The sequence below is a fragment of the Anser brachyrhynchus genome, assembly GCF_964034855.1.
Source record: "Anser brachyrhynchus genome assembly, chromosome: 16".
Lineage (NCBI taxonomy): Eukaryota > Metazoa > Chordata > Aves > Anseriformes > Anatidae > Anser > Anser brachyrhynchus.
Window position 1 is genome coordinate 12,836,570 of NC_137734.1, and position 18,266 is coordinate 12,854,835.

The 18,266-nt window shown below is 45.9% G+C and overlaps 2 long non-coding RNA genes across 2 annotated transcripts; both read right to left on the bottom strand.

Moving 5' to 3' along the window:
* Nucleotides 1–3,092: 3,092 nt before the first annotated feature.
* On the bottom strand, nucleotides 3,093–7,502 carry LOC308179107. The gene is made up of 3 exons (XR_013940171.1): nucleotides 7,335–7,502; nucleotides 6,754–6,893; nucleotides 3,093–4,055 (listed from the first exon to the last, which is right to left on the bottom strand). It is a non-coding gene; the product is annotated as an uncharacterized lncRNA (long non-coding RNA).
* Nucleotides 7,503–11,167: 3,665 nt separating this feature from the next.
* Nucleotides 11,168–16,577, bottom strand: LOC308178659. The gene is made up of 3 exons (XR_013939885.1): nucleotides 16,467–16,577; nucleotides 13,703–13,898; nucleotides 11,168–11,574 (listed from the first exon to the last, which is right to left on the bottom strand). It is a non-coding gene; the product is annotated as an uncharacterized lncRNA (long non-coding RNA).
* Nucleotides 16,578–18,266: the final 1,689 nt, after the last annotated feature.

The window sequence follows — 18,266 nt, forward strand, 5'->3', positions numbered from 1 at the left end:
CAGATTTATATTACTTTAAGGAAAGAATTGGAAGCACCTTCCTTCAGAAAGCACTGCAGGTTGTGGGCCTTCCATGGACAAATGCAGGTCTTCCTGTCGCAGGTGGGGACTCACCTTCCTCAGGTGCTGTACGGAGCCAGGCGCCTTCCCAGCACTCTGGGTCTCTCTGGAAGGTCTAATGCCTAGAAACAAAGAATGCAGAGCCCACATCCTTCCTTGGATCTGGGCTGATGAATTGGCACCTGTTTGGGAAAAGAAAAAAGATTAACGCACACTCGAACAATATTTTAGTCTCAACCAGCATTTGTCTCGTGTGGTTTCTTCTCCCAGTGACTTCAGGGACATCTGGGATGTTAGAGAGGGAAGACGAATGGTGTTGCAACACCAAGGCACACACTGACAAAAATAAGCCTGGAGAATAATTCTCCTTAAGGCATTGGAATGTGCAGAAATGAACAGCTGCCACCCTAAAGCACTTTAAATATTAGTGACATAATAAAACACGTATTTTCATTGTTTCATATGCCTTTCAGTTTGCACACTTAGCCACAGCCAAAATTTCCTGCCTAAGTGCATGGAATTGGCCAACAGATTCAGCCAAACAGTCTCAGATGCTGGAGTCCTTATTACAATGTTCCCAGCACCAACTGCCTGGAACTGTTTAATAAGATGGAATTGCAGTTTGAATGACACATATAATCAAATTTCTCATTTGTTTTCAGAAAGAAAATCCATCTAATCTGAAGCAGAAGAGAATAGAAGTGGTTTTGAGGCAGGCAGTCCATGTTCCAGTATCAATTTAGATGCAATTCAAAATATAGGATTTGCCTTAATGGATCATCAGGTCTTAATATAGAAGGAAAATGAAGGTATAAGAAGGGTTATTGAATGCGAAGGAAAGGCTATTATTAAAAAAAAAATAACAACAACAAGTCAGAGAGAGAAAATAAAATAGATATTTCTGTGAATGTAAGTAGAAACAATTACTACGTGCAGTAGGATTTTTCAAAACCCTTTGGTCACTTGCTATATCCAGAGCATTTTCGTGCTGTGGCAGGAATGTTCCCTATTGCTCGTGATCCAATTTGCCAGGCAGTTTTTCAATGACCCATGCAACACACCAAAATACTCCCTACGTGATTATTGCACCACTTCAATCTACAAGATGAAATCATATAATTTTCATTACATGGAAAAGCCTCCATCCAAAGTGGCTTGCTTGAAGAAGCAGCCAAAAGGAATAGTTTATTGCTTTTGCTGCTATTTTAAAACATATAACCTTGATTGTTTCTAGCTCAGTACTTTCTCTTTTCCTTCTCAGTATCACTCTCAAAGAAAAGCTGGTTTCTTCATCCACTGCTCAAATCCCACTGTTTTTTCTTGTTTCCTGCCTGCTGCCTCTCTCGTTAACTCAGCTTTTCATCAAATATATTCTTTAGGAAAAACATTAAACCAACAAAGCATACTCCTCTCCTTTGCCACATACTTGTTCAGATTACTTGCCTGTTAAACTGATGGGTTGTCCAACGCACCATGGATTTTCCCCCAAACCTAAAAAAGCCATCAGAAGAGCACAGCCCAGCACTTCAAGCCCTTGGCTCCTTGCTGCAGAGCCTCAAGCCTTGGTCCCACACTGCTGACCTCCCAGCATGCGCCACCACGAGACTAGGGGAAGCTCTGCTAGCACTGGGGCTGGCTCAGCTCAAGCCCCAGCTGAGGGAAGGCAGTGAGCAGGGGCTGAGGCAATTTGCACCAGTCCAGTCTGCAATGCTGCAGCAGGACCCACGGCACCAGCCTCCCGCAAAAGCCATTCCTAAGGCTCACAGCTCATCCAGTGCGTCCATGTGGGTTGTAGCGCATGAAATTTTAGGATATAGTTCACAGGGTTTTGCACTTGTGCTCACTGGTCTTCCTCATCTCATTTCCCTTTCTTGCCGTGGCATCCAGCACCCGGACAGACCCCCCCCCTTTCCAGATATGTCACCATTCCTCACTGAAAAGGTGCCCAGAACCCCCCAGATCCTTCATGATGATCTTCCACCCTGCGGGGGAATTTTTCTGATTTGGTACAGATTAAATAAGAGCACATTTCCTGACAGCTCCCACCTCTTCAGCCTTCTGCCCACGTGTCCCACAGTCCATCAGCTCACGTGGCCATCAGGCCCTATCACGGGTACTGGAGGAATTGCATTGTTAGAGGTGGCAATGACAGAACAGGAGCAGCATCTGTACCCTGAAAATTATGTATGCAGCAAGTAACTCCACATCCCTCGGTCTTGGTCCCAGCACTGGCTGCGTGGCAGCCCCAAAGTTTCCAGATGTGACAGCCAAGTTTTTGCTGGGAGCCTCTGGGACAGCCAGCCGGAGGCAGGTCTGCATGCAGGCACTTGTGCTCGCATTCTGTCTTGGTAAGTCAACGGCAGAAATGACTCCAATTTGATCCTGCTCACAGCATTCCCCTGGGTCAATGGATATCAAGATTTGCTTTGTTGAGCATCAGGGAAGAAAGCCTGGGCTTTGAATGTTACCTTTATATAAATGTATAAAACCAGAAACGCAGCCGTGGAGACATGCACGTTCACTAGTTTTCACTGCAAACTTTAAAGTCATCACAACACTTTTTATATGTCAAATTCAAAGGGCAAAAGTTTGCTGTTGTTTTATTTTTATTCCCTCTTATTTGATTTTGTATTTCCAACATGATACAAATCAGAGGCTTACACCAGGATATAAACCATAAAAGCATTGCCTCATTACACACACAAATGTTTGGGATTAAAATTATAGGCTACTGGAATACATAAGAGGCGGATTATAATTAGTACCTAGACTTGCGGGTGATGAATCACAACAGAGTATTTTATACCACCAGCCTTGCACTATGTAGTGGGTCAAAAGCTAATGATCCCAGCGATGCCATTCAGCACAAGTGCTGCGGGGCCGGATGCCTGTTGTCACATCTCAGCTAGCGGGTGACATTGCGTTGGACTTTCCTGGAAAGCAAAGGTGGGACTTGTGAAGGGTGCTAGACAGGCTGCTCCAGGGCACAAAGGTGAAGAAGGTTTATCTCTGGCTGCTGCTTGTCAGGAGGGATGAAGCAGAGAGAAAGCTGAAGAAGAATAAGGAAGGGATAGCTATTAGTGCTGGAAATTTTTCAGTTGAAATGGCTCTTTGCAGGAAAATCACCATCTCTTGAAATTGGAAGTTTCTACAGGAATTGCAGGCCTTCAGGGATCCATTCTGCTGGGAAGGAAAGGGTGACAGATGGGGCAGTGGGCAGGGAGATTGCCCAGCCTCCCTGGAGCATCCACGCGGGCAGGAAGGGACTGTCCGGTGACTGACCAGATGGTTCTCCAGGTTCTCCAGACTTCAGTCCCCCTCACCACGAGGTAATTTCCAGATAAAGTTGCTGAATTTAAAAAGAGAAACACGAGCAGCTTGCACCACGCGATGACAACGCAGACCTTCCAGCATATCGTCTCTCGTGGACTCATCTCCACATGGACCCACTTAATATTTAAATATTGCCCAGAGTCACTGTCAGCCTCGCCACACCACTGCTGTTTCTATGTATTTCTCAATGGATTGACCAGTTAAGAAGCTGCAAATTCTGTTTAAATGCATAATTCCCTTTCTGAAGGCATGCTGCTCCCAACACCTACATTTAAAACCACAGCATACACACCCGTGTATGTGCACGCAGCCACATGTCCTCACGAGACACACACACACCCGAGGGAACATGTCAATTACAAAAACACCCTGCATCTCATCTGTCGGTAATTCTGCCCTCACATGTGCTGACAGTGAGACGATTATGAAGGTGATTGAGCTTTGAGACGTATTGTTGCTCTGTTCAATGGTGCTGATTGGCAGCGGTGATTAAATGACTCAGGCGAGGGGAAGTGGTATTCAGAGGCTGACCAGGCGGAGCATGGATGCAATCAGTTTAAGCGTCTGAGGATAAGTGCTGGTTTTCTTCCTGAACAGCGCTGCGGTTCGGAGGAGGATTGCTGGCTGTCTCCCTGCTGCTGTCCCCGATGAGGATACACATCCTGTGAGTTAGGACAGGAGCATCAGGTTGGCTATTTGTCTATTTGTTGTGGTTAACCCATCTCGTGGCTTCAGGGGAAATCCCAGGTACTCTGTCACTACCTCCTAAACATCAAACTGAACCAAACTTTGGAAGGTCAGAGAGGACTTTGTGTAATTCCCTCTCCTGCCATGATCTGCAGGAGCTGGGCCTTAGGGCTCCTGCTTCTTTTTTCCAGCTCAGTCACTGGATTCTCCATCCAGTCAGTCACTGGTTTGCAGCAGTGCTGGAAGTGCCCATTTGCTAGGGAGAATAGAGGGCTATTGAAAAAAATAAAATAAATAAAATAAAATAAATAAAATAAAATATGACCACCTGAGCACTGACCAAACCATAAGATTACACACTCACCCTGCAAATACATTTGATTTTAAATTGCTCCTCTGAGTTACACATGGTGGCATCTGAACCCTCTTCTCTGGCCTGGAAGAACCCCATTTGACATGTGTGAGGGATAGGTGGCCACACAGCACTTGACACCAAGCTCTGGGCAGAGACCTGGTGCACCAGCAAGCATGCGGGCCCTCCACAACCCTTGCAACATTTCAGAGTTGGCTGCCTCCTAAATCCTTTCCCACTCTCCTTCTCATTTCCTGACCAGCCCTCTGGTGAACTAACATAACATATACATCCACGAACACCTCAGTATCCTCAGCATAAGCCAGTTTTCACAGACGAGTAGAAGCACAAGATGTACTGAGGCCATACAGAAATCCCACTGTGGCTAGGGGAGGAGTAGTTTCTGCCTTCTCTCCAGACAAAAGTCCCCCTGAAGCCTCCTTTTGCTGTAACATCCCCACTCCTGTCAGTTGAACTATTAACATGGGTGCCCTTGCACAAGCAGACTTTGCACCCCTTCTGTTGCAGAGCTTAAACATCCCCGTAAATATCTCCATAACCAGAGTGAGCTGCCCTCGATGAACCTGCCTTCTGCCTTGCAACCTTGCTCTGTATTTGCTCTGCTGAAGACCTCAGTTGTCCATGTCCTGCTGGTGGCCACTGCCAGCAGCTCCCTTTGGCAAACCTTGTTCCTCTATATCAGTAGCTGTGACAGGGACTCTGCAGGGCCACCTTCTGCATCTCTGTCCATCAGTCTTCAAAAGAAACCCATCACCAGAGTTCAAACAAGACCTTTTCAAGCCCAGATGGGTCTGGAGAGTGCTTTAAGGACTTCAGCAGGTCTGGACAAATCTGGGCATTAGCTTAAAGCCTGTGGGTAGGCACAGTTGAAGCACCCTGGAAAGAAGACCCTATCCATCCAGTCTCATTGACAGGTGAGGCAAATGAGATTTAAAAAAAAAAAAAAAAAAGGAAATCATTTTTAAAAATCACATTATAAGCAATTATCTATTATGCTTATATTATTATAAGCAATTTGTATGCATCTGTGTGCATTCTTGATCACCCTTTTTGAAGTTATCAGAAGTTGAAATATCTGTCTTTGCTTTCTTTTTTTGAGAGGAAGCTGAGATTGTTCACTTCCATTGTCAGAACACAGCCATTGTCAGTTAGACACAGCCATTACTTGAATGAATTTTCCTTTTTTTTTTTTTTCCCCCAACATTTCTTGAAAAGAATCAAGACCTCCTGCTGGGGTCTAAATTAATTGTAAGCCATTGGAAAAAATACTGTGCACCAGCATGAGACAACTCAAAGGAATCAAAGCAAGCAAAGCATCTGGATGCCCATATCAATGTGCGGTTGTATAAACCAACGACATGATCTCACTTGAGCACTGCATTCGGTTTTGATCATGCTGTCTCAAAAGCTGTATAGAAAAAAAAATAGCAGTATTTGTTAAAAAAAAAAAAAAGCAGAAGTAATGGCTTTAGAAGGACCTGCATATGAACAAAACCCACAGGAATCAGGAGATAGTAACATCTAACAGATGAAATACTGGAAAGGGACACAGGAGGTCTGGGTTCTCTTCCCCGCTGTCTTTCACAGACTGGATAATCTCAGAGGAGTTATTTTACCTCTTTACTCCTCAGTTTCCCCTTCAGTAAAACTGAGGAATAAATGACATTTTCAAAGGACATGCTCTGAAAGAACTGTGTAAGAAACCCTCTAAGATGACAGCTATTAACTGATACTTAACGTGCACATTGGCATCATCTTTCTCTCTGGCACCTCTTCCTCTGCAGTTTCCTCTTGCCCCCTCTCAAAGCTGCTGGCCACCAGCAGGGATGGGTTTCCGACCTGAGGAAACCACTTCTCTGATCCAGCGTGGTAATTCCTACCTGCTGTGGCAAATGTTTACTGAGCTATAGAAAATATCAAAGCTATAAGGGTGAAAACAGAGAGAGTATTTATGCAGAATATGATACTCCAAGGAACAGCCTTCAAAATAGACTTCTAATTTAGAGAAGAGTGTCGAATGCCCACTAGGGTTACCGTATCATGCATCAGATTTCCTTTTTGCAGGTTTTAATTCATGACTTCCCTCATAAGGCAGAAAACAGATTAATTATTTTAACAATTGTTGACTGTAATTAGATCATCACAGCCTCAGCTCTTCCCTTGGGTATGACACAGCCACCAGTGCAAACCGCCCAGAGCAAAGGTGACCCAGGCCTGGTCCCCAGAGGAGGGTGCTGCTAGTATTGTCTTGCAGTGTAGTCAAGAATTAACCCTCCTCACCCCATCGTATGGCCACGTACCTTCATTCCTAGTGGTGGGAGAGGAAGATGTTGCTCCTCAGCCATGGGTCCAGATTTCATCTGAGGCAGAGGTCTTCCTCAGGAGCCCACAGACTAAATCCTGCCCTACATTTTCTTAGCATTGCCTCGAGGAGGTTTCACTGCAAGAGAGAAGGGCTTTCTGGGAGGTCAGCCAACCTGAGTGAGGTTAAGGAAGGATGGGGAATTCCTGGGGTGCAATAGCACTGATTTAGGATGGAAACTATGTCCTACGCAGGGCAGTTGCTCACACATCTGCCCTGCTTGGCACCCACATCCTACGTGTTTGTCAGCTTAAGTGCTGGGAGGAGGCAGTGGAGAAAGGACCAGCAAAGAAGTGGGAGCCTTGCAGAGGACCACAGCCTCTGCAGCTCCCAAAGAGCACTCACATAGCTCTCAGGACTCACCACCAGTGAGTTCCTCTTTATTCCTTTTCCTAATGTTCGCTTCACAATTTGCAGAAGCATCGTCTTTCAGTATTAAAATGTAATTAATGATTTTGCTGTAATGAAATTAGTAATTAACTGGAAAGACATTTGAACCCTTTGTTGAACAAAACTCACTAATATTATGATGTATTAGGACTGTCTGGGCTAGTCTGTGTCTGAAGCAGCTATCCCACAGCTGGCAGGGAGCCAGGGGCTGCAGAAAACATATTTTCTTCCTGTCAGAGCATTTCTGATGGACTTCTACAGTGCAGTAGCAGCCCAGCTCACAGGCACCATCAGATCCTGGTTTCTGGATCCTATCACAGACAGAGAAACAAAACAAAAGGTTAAACAAAGGTGGGGAGGAGGCAACAGCCTCAGCTGGCTAGCTCCCCACCAACTTGCTGTCATTTGTGGGATGCCCAGGTGAGAGGGTTTTATAAGAACTTAGAGAGCTTCTTTCAGAGGAAGATGTCCATCCAGCAGAGCAGCACAAGGGACCACCAGGACTCTGGGACGATGGGTTCCTTGAACTGGTCACAACGGTACCACACGCAGGACTGGGAAGTTCTTTTGAACTGGAATATTTCATCTGCTGGAAGTATACAAAGTACAGAGGCTTGAACTGGGAGACTTTGTGTGGAAACACATTAAGCCTTTAAGACCTCAGACTCAAACCAACTAATTGGTGGCACAGGGCCTCTGCCACACCACCTCAGCCTGCAACTGAGCAAGCTCTGTTCTTTGGTGTTGAAGCATCTTAAACTAAGGTTTTAGCTTTTCCCCGAAGCCAACTGAATTAATCAATTCCTCCTCAGCATTGAAATAAAGCTCTTTTTCTGCTAGGTGGGTCAAAAAAGCTCAATCTATTTCAACTGTTCTGTTCCCATGAATTCTATTACAATATGTTGCGAAGGGGAAGATTACAGAGAAGGCAGAGCCAGCGGCATGCCTTGCTTTATGAGGGGGAAAAAACACACACACAATTTATTTTTCATTGCTTTATGATGAATATGAATTCAATTACATGCAGAGGAGAACTGCAGTAGTCAGTCAGAATTATACTCAGCTAGTAGCGAATATAATGGCTTTTAACAAGGAGAGCTTATCATCAAGGCTCAGACAAGCTTGAGTCCCTGTCGCACCTGATGAACCTGCAGAAGGACACAATGGCTATCAGAGCTGAGGAGTCATCTTTCATCTCCACGGCTTAAGGAGGGAGGGGAAAGGGGTGTTAGAGCAAGCCTCTGGTCATTGCCAGCCCTCAAACCATGCACATCAGGACCATGGGCACCACGGGCACCAGGGAGCAGAAGGACCATCCATCAGAACATGAACACGTGCAACAAAAGCAACACAGAAATGTGCTCGTCTCCCTCTCTGTTTCTCTCATTTTTCCCACCAGACAAAATACGTCTCTCTCTGCCCCTGGTTAACGTTTCCAACAGCCTGGTAAAGCTCTGCAGAGCTCCCAAGCTCAGCACCCATGTGTGCAGAACACAGTTCTGCCACAATTCAGCCAGGCATCTGGGTCACCGTGCCCCCGTGCACGAGTGCACCTCTTGCTCTTCACTTACAGTGCTCCAGTCACTCCAAAACACCAGTGCTGGAGTTATGAGTTCTCCCAGGAGGCCCTTTCAGCCCTTCTAAGCAGGCTTTGGTGCTCAGCAGACCCCAGAGCCATGGTGCTGCGGCAGCACTGGCAGTTCTCAACAGGAGAAGTCCTCGAGCAGCTGCGAGGAGCGACAGACGAGTGCCACACACCGTGCGTTCATCCCAAGCATGGTGCAAGCCTCCCAGGTTGTCAGTGACGTTTGTGCTGCATCGATGTGCCTAGGTTTTCCAGGTAGCTCTCCCATTGTTTCTTGGGGTGCTTAGCAATTCTGAACCAGAAAAGTGATGCTAATGCAACAAGCCAAGCACCCGCTTCCAGCCCTCCTCTGGGAGTAGGCATGAAAGGATTACACATCTTTAAGCAGCTCTTAATAAAGAAGTCCTAAAGCAGCGAGTCCATCTGATCCGACATTGCTTCTGTCTGATGGAAGCCCTCAGCAGTTTGGGCAAAAACATACACAAATGTGCTGCCGCCTGGTAAACCTGGAAGGAGAGCTTATGTTTCATGGAGATGCAGCCCTCACGGCACATCCCAGAGGATGCTGGTGGACTCAAGCTTCCCGGGAGAAGCTGGTCCGCCTTCCCTCTGCATACAGGCAGTGCACACAAGGCCTTCCTGTTTCAAAAGCCAAACATTATTTCTGGAGTAGCCGCCTGGGAAGGGCTGCTAAAATCTTGCATAATAATAATAAACATTTCAGATTTGCTCACTATTTTTCATCTGAACATTTCATGGACATTTGTGCGTTAGGCTTCACATCTTCAGTGGGGAAGGTTGGTGCTGCTACTCAGAGACAGGAGAAAAGAGACACTGGGCATTGCATTTTCTGGCCAAACCTTTCACAGATTGGATCCCATACAAAATCCCAATGTCTGTTCTCCTTCATCCCCATGTACCTGCTCCCCATTGCTGAGATGCCGCATGGCAGCACTGTGGCTGTGAAACAGCAATGGCTCACACACGCTTCTCAGAAAGTATTTATTTGGTGCTGGAGACACTGTCAATTTTTTGCTCCTGCAATTTAAGGAACAAGGTGCCTAATGTCATTTCCATCCAGGTGGGGCTGCCTGGCCCAGGCCCCCCAGCTATGGTGTAAGCGGAGCTGGGCTCTGCCGTAAGGGCAGGGATGGTACCAGGGCTGGAGCCGGGCTGCGGCATCTGACAAAACCTACAGGCTTGAATTCTGCCATCTGCTTACCAGGCTTGATTGAAAGTGGAGGAATTATAGTAAATTACCTGATTACGTGAAGGCTGACAAATGATAGCAGGTATTACAGCCAAGGTTGAATGAGAGCTTGGCCGTTCCTGTCTCTACAGGAGGAGTGGGAGTTTTGCCCTGGTAATAACAAGCTTTGCAAGTTTCTTCTCTTCGGAGATTTTTTTCTTTTTTCTTTTCTTTTTCTTTTTTTCTTTTTTTTTTTTCTGAAGATGGAGAAGAAAACATACAAATTGCACATAATAAGAAGAACACACAGAAAAAGAGCCAGCTGTACTCACAGATGTTACAATACATCTAAAGGTGCTTCTCTATTTTCTCTGCTCTTAGAATAGGCTGTATACATCTGATGAATAATGCAAGAGATCTCCTCTATAGAATTAATAGCATGCAGCCCTCCTTGGCGTTCCTTTAATCGCACTCAGCACCCAGTGGGCCTGGGAGGGAAGTCAGCGTCACCCTTAGGTAATCCCAGTGGGTGCCAGCCATCCCAGTCCTTCACACCTTTAACGCCCTGCTAAATTTTTGATTCAACAAAACCAAAATCCATGAGCAGCTCTATGAGCATTCCTCCTCAATGAGGGCAAAGCTTGAGTTAAAGTCAATTGATGTTTCACATTTCAGTTGAATGCAACCGGTGTTTACAAACGATGTTTGTAAGGAAAAGCCTTTGCTTAATTAGATGGACTCAGTCAACTTAATTCAGGCATGGCAATATTTCAGGTTTGTCTTCATGCAAATTCATAGAGAGAGAGAGCATTTTACTCACTTAAAGAAGAGTGACTTAGAGGTAGATCTGACTCTCCCAGTCTACAAGATGCACATGAACTATTTATTCTGCCTCTGTTAGATACTCACTATTAGCAGTGCAGGTGGTGTGCTTTCCAGTATCACACACACCATGCGAGCATACAGATCAAGACAGGAACCCAAGCTATTCCCAGAAACAAAGGCACAGAAATGTATATGTGAAGCTTTGCAAATTAGGAGATTAAAAGAGAAGTTCAGCTACGCTGAATCTGAAAGTGATTCCGTTTGAAGTTCAGCTACGCTGAATCTGAAAGTGATTCCGTTTTTGAAAAAAAAAAAAAAAAAAAGGGTAAGTGGTGGCTCCTGGTCCATCCAGTGCTGGCTCAAACAACCAGACAGCAAGAGGCAGCAGAGAGGGAGTTTTGTGCAAAGAAAAGGTAAATCAAATGTGAGTCATAGGCAAGTGTAAGAGAACATTGCAAACCCCAGCTCCCATCCATCAGAAAACCTGATTACCTTAATGTGTTTTGTTTAGAAAGATTTGTACATACATAAATCAAAATGTTTTGCTTTGCCTGGTTGAACTGTTGCAGCAGCCAAGCAGCTTACCTGCCCAGCCTGGGCTCTCCACCTCAATGCCATCTCCGTCCGTTGGCCGTCTGTCCTTCTGTCCCACCCAGCCGCCCTGGGGCCCTGCTCTGCACCCCAAGGGCACGAGAGCCCCTGCACTGTCGGGCAGCAGGAGGACAGCACAGAGCATCTGAACCCCAGTTCCCGCAGGCACTCAGCCAGCTCTGGCCAACACAAAGAAACACTGAATTAACTGAAAATGACATGTTTTGATTTGGCTTAATATGCCGGGATAGGTCGATCCGGATCCGCTAGTCAGGAATGATGTGTTCCATTTAAATCTTTTTGACAAAACAGAAACATCCATGCGCTTCCTTTAAAATCACTTTTTTCCATGGAAAAAATTGATCTTTCTACAGAAAATGCATTTTCTGTATACACAAACACTTGAACACCTCTAATTACAATATCGGTGAGTTTGCTAACAAATTTCTTGTGAGCTGTAGGGCCTGAGTCTCGATTACTATAAAGCCATTTTCAATCCCCTTACTCCCTGACACTTAAGAGCCATACAATGGGTATAAAAAATAATTTTGGAGAAGCATTCAGAGCCCCCACCCAGAATACCTTTCTGTCTGCAAACTGTGACAGGCACACACAAAAACAGCTGTACACAAACGATGTTGCACAACCTGGCCCCAATCCCCAAGCCAGGTGCAGCTCTGCTGCTGGAGCCCCACGCGCTCCTCCCGTTTTCTTATTTCCCTTCCAGGTGTCAACAAAAAGCTCAGAAAAAAAGGAGTGCCAAAGTTGGAGGAAGGGGGGGAGCCGCTGTTATGTCCTGAAAAATATAAATATACTTTCCCACTCCCATGATGACTAATATATTTGTCAACTGGTCTTTATGGGAAAGTAGTAAAGAAGATTTCCAATGCCTCGTAGAGACATATATTCCCAGTGAAGAGCAAACTTTGGACCAATTTTTGATTTTAAAATTATTGAGAGGAGGGATTACCACAACCAAGAATAACTGTACGTGAAAGGAAATTGATTTTTAGTCTGCTAATAATTTATTTTACATTCTTCATAATCATGCTCCAAAAAGCATATATTCTACAGCAATAAATAGTTCCACGAACTCTCCTCATTTACTCTCCCCACAGCATCCTTCAGACTTGTTTAATTTCGTAGCCCAAGGCTGCTGTGGAATTTAGGTGAATTTAATATAGTGCCTGTTAGAGACGAGAAGCCATCCAAAAGTCACTGTTTCCCCTGCCAGCGCAGGGTATCCTGCCAGTGACGGCTCCCACTGCTCTCCTTATAGGAAGCTCTCCCCTGCTCCTTAATAAGCTTTTTAATTTGGACTTCATCTGCAGCATTCAGGTGTTTCTACACCCAGACTGTGTTTCCCTCCCAAGCAGGATGCTGCTTTCTCTTCTGGCTTAGAGAGGCTGCAGAAAGCTTCCCCAGCGCTCCTCGTTCTGAATTAGCTGGGACAGGAACTGAATTTTTGAAAATAGGCAAGCAAAACAACAAGAAACAACACAAAACAGAACGTGATCAAAATGAACCAGAATGAAAGGCAGGGACAGCAGCCATGAAGTTGGTCGAGCTGGTCAGGTTGTGCAGCCCCGTCTGTGCTGTCCCTTCCCCCAGGGCCCCAGAGGTCCCCAGAGCAGGATGCCACCTTTGGTAGAGTGACACCACCTTTGGACTGCTCAGAGGTGTCAGCTCTGCAAGTTCTAGTCACCAAATTAAGGCAAATAAACAACAGCAACTGGGTGAGCTGTCTTGCCGTATTTTTTTTTCTGGTTGATTTTTTCTATTTAGTTCTGTGAACTACCAAAGGTGTACAAACATTTATTTCCTCGACACAGAACGGAAACTGAGGCACACACTAGTTAAATAAAGTTTTCAAGTCAGTGACAGTAAACAAGCTTCACACTCAAATACACAAGAAAACTTCTGCCTGAAGTCACTGGTTCCTATTTTACACAATCTCTTGCCTGTTGAACAGACTGTCTTATCCTTAGCCCTCTGGGCAGAAAATCTCAGGACCGAAATACTCAGTGAACGTTGAGGACTGAAAATTCACGTTCAATTTATTGTTAAATATATGCCAGAAATGGAAAATGGATGGTATTTAATGATGATTCTTAATTCTTGGCTTTTAAAGCAGTCCAGGGAAGCACTGTGGGATAAACAGGGAATTTCTTGACTTCCATGTGAAGTCACCAACACTACTGTTCTATCTTTGCCTTGTTATTTTTCAGACTTTCTTCAAAGCCATCTAACATATCATTTAATGGGGATAAAAAAGCATCGTATTTAGTTATCTTATTTACCGAGTACCTTTGAGCCACAACTTCAGAACCTCTTTGTCATGACTTGAAACGGCGAAGCAAGCAGCTAATTAGGGCTTTCTTCCTCCACTTCGATTCATCTGCAAAGCATTCAGCCACCTGCAATATTGGAAGCAAGAGGGCATTCACAAAGAGGATGAAAATTGTCCCCAGACAGCTCAATTCAGGGCTGAAGAAAGATTTCTCTGAAAAGAGGATAGATAGCTATAGGAATTCAGAACTGGAAAAAACCCTCCTGGGACATCCTGACCAGGGGCTGTGGGCAGAGGCCCCACAGCGTGTCCTCCTCCTTGCGAGGTCCCTGATCCTCTTCAGCTCTGAGGGGCTCTTGCCTGGGAAGAGCCAAATCTCACCTTGGGGAACCCACTCCTCTTCCCCAAGGGCTGTGTCCTGAGCATCGCCCCCGAGCTGCGCTCTGCCTGCATCCCGTGCCTGGGAGACTTGTGCAAGGGAAAAAGGGCCCCTCGTTTGGCAGACAGACCCGAGGACCTACGACATTGCTGCTTAGCTGGGCTTTCAAGGACTTGAAGCCAGATTTGCCCACAGCCAGTCCATATAACCTTGAAGAAGCTGCACTTTCAATCTGCATCTGCTCCGAAGTGATGGACCACCCCAAGACGTGGCCAGAGGCCAGCCCCAAGGACTGTGCTCTTCACTTGGAGGGGGTTTGGGTGCTCACCCTCTGATTACAAGGCAGATGGGCTGCCGGGGCCGTGCCTGACCCCCACATACCTGCTTTGTCAGAGCCACCAGATGGCTGAGGCTGGGGAAATAAAATGGCCCCAGGATCCTAAGCAGATCTTGCTACCTTCCACTACAGCCACTGGGGTTTGCAGCGCAGCCTGCCCACAAGGGCACTGAGGATGAGCAGATGTGAGTTTGGGAAAACTGCAGGCTGCTGTTCCCAGGACAGCTGAGCCAAGGTAAGTGTTAACATAGCTCCTGCGCTTTAATTTGTCTGTAAAATGAATGTTATTCTCAGGGGCTGCAATAAGGTTGTAACATGCTTAAATACTTCATTAATGAGGGCTCTGTAAGTACCACAGAGACAAACAAGATTTTAGAGGGGAAGATGCCTTTGTGCTTTCCCTTTCTCCACTGGGGAGAATTTCAACTCACTGTCCAATTTACAATTACTAACAGAAAATTTTGCACATGGAAATGGATTTGCTTGCACTGTTTGTGCCTCCATCTAAATGTTTTTAAACTTTGCATCTTGGGAAGAATTGGCAGTCATGCTTTGGTGGATTCCTGTTCTTATTGTCTATGGGTCTGGGGGGGATTTTCTTCATGTGTTATCACACGTTTCTATTGCTTTCATCAGGAACATGACCATGTCATCTCTAACGAATACCTGTAAATTCACACAGCACAACAGTCTACCAGTCTACCAACACCATTTGCAGTCTGTTACAGAAACGAATTTTTCCCTAGTAGGGAAAGGGACACCATGAATACATACAAGTCTTGTTAGCATGACTATTTGTATTCTTTTTAACTATACATGCAGACATTCATATTCTTGAGGCTTTTTTTGAAGAGAGAAGGAATGAGAAAGTGAGACCAGACAGAGGTATGAATAAGGCTACCATGAAGCCACTCCTCTGAGCCTTGCCATCAGGGGCTCAGCAATGCTGGGGAAATGGAGGTGAAGGGCAGCTTTTACCACTCTTCCTTATTTGGCTCCTGCTATAACTTAAAAACACTTCCAGGTTTCTTTAACTGCTAGCAATAAATAACCATTGCCAAATGCCACACCGCCATCCAGGATATGTCCCCTCACCCACTTTGACATGCCAACCCCATTGACTTCTGCTTTAAAGTCCCCTTTGGGACCTTAAAAGTGAGACAAAGGGGTTGGATCTTTCAAAGGTCTGGTCTATAATGGCTGTAGAAAAATCCCAAGCTATTTAAACTATTGTGCTTAAAAATAAAATTAGCTCTGTTTTTTGAAGTCTTCTTAAATCCTCCTACTCAGGGAGAGAAGATAAAAATATCCCACTGCACCTGGTTACCTTAACCATTTCTAGCAGCCACTGCTTTCTGAGAAGAGGTGATTCAAGATGTTGTCCCCTAAACTACTATTTCCTGACATTTCATGGGTTGGATACTTTAGGATTTAGGCAATGTGCACTGAATCAGAGAAAAGGTCAAGAACTTGAGGCACTTGTGTCCGATGGAAGTGCAACTTGTATCTCACTGCAACTTTCACCCCTTCGGTTTTGCTTCCACAAAAGCCTCTTAACTCATTTCCTTCAAGGGAAACTGGTTCCCTTTCGACTGCTCTGTTGTAGGCTTGAAATCTCAAGCAGGCTCCTAAAAATAAAGGCATGACCCTAACATCTGTGTCATTCTAATACCAGCAAAAGCAGGGCTTGAAGTTCTTTAAATCAGTTTCATTCCTTGGAATAAGGAGGATCGTCCCTCTCCGGTCAAAAGTCACAGCTGGCAGATGTTCGGTTTTATCCCCTTTGGCCATTGGCAGTGGCAGATTCAGAGCTGTTACAAAGTGCTAAGGCTCTGCACCAGCTCTTAGCTGTGGGAAATACCGGCTGTCTGCTCTCATTCACTCTCTCAAAGCAATCTTTAATCTCCCCAAAGTCCCCTTTGGGCTCCCTGTTCCAAGGCTGCATCTAGAAGAACGTCTTCACACAACTGCAAAGTCCAAAGTGCAATGCAACCTCAGGGCACCGAGTGAAAAAGTGAACATGAAAGATTAATAAATAAATAAATAAATAAATAAATCAACCTACCACAAAACTGACATGACTACCAAAATCTCCACCCATGAAGATGCTTGATCTGCTTATTCCTTTGACCATCGAAGCCAAGAAGTCCTGTGCTTTCTTCCCTCATTCTCTGCCTGCAATGGGAGGGAGAGGGTCTGTGAGGTCCAAGAGCTGACTTATGGAAAGTACTTGGGCACACCTTGCACGCACTGCACACACTTGCCTGAATAAGATCATGCCATGAATACTGCTACCATCCTTAAATTTAAGAGCTAAATTGCTTTGCTTCCTTTTCTGACAGGCCCAGCCTCAGCAAACCCAAGGCAGACATGTAATACAGAAGAACACATCTTATTTTTTAAGCTGATGGAAGGCAAAGGAAATGCAGTCAAGAGCTAAAGGAAAGCAGAGAACACGAACAGGGAGAAAATTGCAAGCTGGCAGATCTGCAGGTGAAGTACAAGCCCAAAACAGACCTTAAACTACTGACCAGATCGTTGGAGTCATGTAAGGCGAGACAGAATCAGCAGAGATTTCATTACTCACAAATCCCCCCAGATGCCTTAAATAATTCGCAGCAAACACGGGGACATAAAGACCAGAAGTCCCATTAGGAGTCACATGGAATTGCTTTTGTTCATTAGGGTGAGTCACACAAAACACATTATTACATAAAGCGGGATGTCTCATTAATTACACCAGTCTGGGGGCTACTGGAATTGCTCCAGGAGACTCAGTCCTTGCCCTCAGCATTGCAGAAAGCCCCACGGTGCCCCTCAGCACTCCCACCCCAGCTCTGGCTCCCAGCACCCTTGCTATGACCCTGCCCATGGGTGCCAGCGTGCATTTCTCCAGCGAGGTCACTTTTCTCATCAGCTGCCCCCCGAGGACACGAGTCTCCTCGTGCTCACCCCATGCAAGCAGGGCTCAGCTCCAGCCTGACACCAGCAAAGGAAAATCCACCCTGAGCCCACCTCCTGCCAGCGCCGTCAACACGGAAAAAATAACAGACTGAAGGAGGAGCTTTAACAAATATTTTGTTTGGAATAAGGAGGCAGCACTGCACTATGGCTTTCAGGGAGAAGGGAACTGGAGCATTGCAGCAGCAGCTGCCAGTGTTTGCCCACGCAGGCAGGCGGTGGCTGTGCCTGCCAGCTGCAGGAAGCACCCCAGGACCCACATTTCCCAACACAGGCTGCACGCCTGTGAACAGCCACGAGGTCCAGCCCTGCTCACACGGACAGCAGCGCAATAGGGTGCTATCCACCTCAGTTCTGTCACCCACAGGTATCCGAGGGAGCCTGAATTTCAGGAACAAAAATAGAGGGTTGCCTTACAACTCCCTCCTACCTCTGCAACAGGGAGAGTTGTTAAGGGAGACATAAACCACTTCGCTTCTCCACAAATTCGGTCTTTAAAAAATCTGGGTCATCCTGTGGGGGCCCCCTGCAACTCCAGGGTTATGGGGCAGACTAAAACCCCCCAGACCTCTTCAAGTTTCCTCTCTGCCATCCCACAGCTTTGTAGGCAGGGCTGTGCCCGGTGATGGATACTTGTACCCTGCAGTGATGTGAGTCAGAGATCAGAGACAGGAACGGGAATTAGATATTGCTGTTTGGCAAAGAGGAGGATCTTATGAATAAGTCAGGGGATCACAGAGATCTGCACCAAAGCGACCGTCCTGAAAAGTACTGAGGCCTATATTTGATTGTATCCAGAGTCCACAGTATGGATGTTACCAAAATACTGCTGCCAGCATACGGTGCTGGTTGCCTCCACGGAAAATACGGGATTTATTGGTGGGGAGAAGGGAAAAGGTCAGGG